The sequence below is a fragment of the Coenobita brevimanus genome, chromosome 24, assembly GCF_032717465.1.
Source record: "Coenobita brevimanus isolate Jiangsu-jjx chromosome 24, ASM3271746v2, whole genome shotgun sequence".
In the NCBI taxonomy this organism is placed as follows: Eukaryota; Metazoa; Arthropoda; class Malacostraca; order Decapoda; family Coenobitidae; genus Coenobita; species Coenobita brevimanus.
Window position 1 is genome coordinate 32,608,429 of NC_136977.1, and position 2,455 is coordinate 32,610,883.

Consider the following 2,455-nt stretch of genomic DNA (forward strand, 5'->3'; position numbering starts at 1 on the left):
GGGGCTTGCTCTCCATTAGACCACATGTCGTCAGTTTAATTCATGGTATAATATTCAAACCCAAGAGGGTGAAAAATGGCTTTACATTGTACCTCACTCCTGTGTCTCCCATTCCTACTCGGGTTCTTCCCATTTACTAATTTTATTCAACCCCTTTCCAACCATGTCTTACTCCACTTCTTCCTTACACCCTGTCTCCCTCCTTTTTCCCCCCACGCTCCTCTCCTCTCTTCCCTGCTCTCATTCTTTCTGCTTTACTCCACCCAGACTATTCTCTCACTCCTTCCTTCTGTCCCTCTTGTGCCTTGCCCTGCCTTTGTTTTCCCATTTTATTTCTATCGTCTTTAGTCTTCCCGTTCTCCATTCCATAACTCCCCCTGTCTGTGTCCTCCCTTCCTCTTCCTAACATCCTATCTTTCTCCTCCCAGTGTCCTGCTTCCCTTCAATAGAAATTTTATAACCAGTACTAACTCTTTCCTTTTCTTTTTCAGGTTAAACTATGATACTCTCTTTCTGCTCTCCAACTTTCCTATAAAATGATCACGACAGTTTTTCTATACTGCATGGAGTTCCTTGGAGGGGTTTGGTGTGCGGGGGAAAGCCTTTTTCTTTACTATCCTTGTCTTATTCTAGTAGTTTAGTCACACCTGTACGTGCTGCCTAGCACTGGCTAACTGACCTACTGCAGTAATGCTCTCTTCTTATAATCTTATATACTTAAAAAAAAAAAAAAAAAAAAAAGCACATGAAAAGCCGATGATTCCATCGAGCTAGGATGAACAGACCACATAGCTTTCCAAGTGCAAGAAGGAATCCTTGGAGACCTTTTTACCTACGCCACTTAATAATTTACATTTTATTTACAGCATTTACATCTGCAGTATTTAGTATTTTACATTATATTTACAACAACATTTACATCTACAGCGCATAGTATTTTACATCATACAGTATGTTCAACATCACATATTATTTTACACTAAATTTACACTATTTACAGCTACACCATTCAGTATTTTACATTATATTTACAACAATATTAACATCTACACCATTCAATATTTTACATTTTATTTATAACAATTACATCTACATCACATCGTATTATTTTTTACGTTACCATTTACAATTACCCTATTTAGTATTTTATATTACATTTACAACATTTTCACCTACACGACATAGTATTTCACATTATATTTACAACATTTACATTTACATCACGTATTTTTGTACATTATATTTACAACATTTACGTCTACACTATTTAGTATTTTACATTGTATTTCCAACAACATTTACATCTACAGCATATAATATTTTTTCGTTACATTTACAACATCATTTACACCTACATCGCTTTGTATTTTACATCATACAGTATATACCACATTTACATCTACACCACGGAGTATTTTACATTACATTTACAACATTCCCATCATTTGAGAGGAGTAGACTGTAGCACCAGTCGAGCAGGGCAGTACTCCCGAGGTGGATGGAAAGCTGATGACAGGGAGTGCTGGAGCTCCCGTTTCATCAGCACTCAGGACTAGTTCCTGACCATCCCCCTTTGGTGAACTTTTTCAGTGTCTCAGTTACACAGACAGTAGGCCAGCATGCTCTCCAGTACAAATTTCTCTAACTATCTATACCAAACTAGATGCACAGTACACACTACTCTTCCTTTTCCAAAATTCAAAAAATTATGGCGTCTCATCACCAAGCCTTGGAGTCCCCAGGGGGGGGGGACCATAAATGCCCCCACCATCCGCCCCTCTCCCGGTGACGACTCGAGGTGCCTGGAACCACTGTCTGACTCTTCTTCTTCATTTCTGCAACATTCGCGGCCTTTCCTCTAACTTTCGCTCTGTTGACCAACACCTCTCCTCCTCTAAACCTCACCTTCTTTTTCTGAGACTCAGCTGTCTGAGGCAACTGACAGCAAACCCTTTTCTGTATCCTCCTACTTTCTCTATACTCATTTCAAAGCCAAAGGTGGCTGTTGTGTATATATACGCAACGATTTATCTTACTCTCATGTTCCTGAACTCGATTCTTCTGAATTCTCTACACTCTGGCTTCGGATTTCCTGTCATTCTCTGACTAAATATATCTGTGCTGTTTACTTATCCCCTACTTCTACTGACTATCAAAAATTCTTCCACTATCTTACTTCTACGATGGAACACATTCTATCCATTTCTCCTTTCTCTGAAATCTCCATTCTAGATTTCAATGTTCACCACCACCTTTGGCTCTCCTCTCCTTTCACTGATCCACCTGGTGAACAAGCCTACATCTTTTCTATCCTTAATGACCTAGAGCAGCTTGTACAGCACCCTACCCGTATCCCTGACCGCCTTGGAGAGAGCTCCAACATACTTGACCTCTTCCTCACAACTAATCCTTCTGCTTACTCTGTTAATCTTTTCTCTCTGTTGGGCTCCTCTGA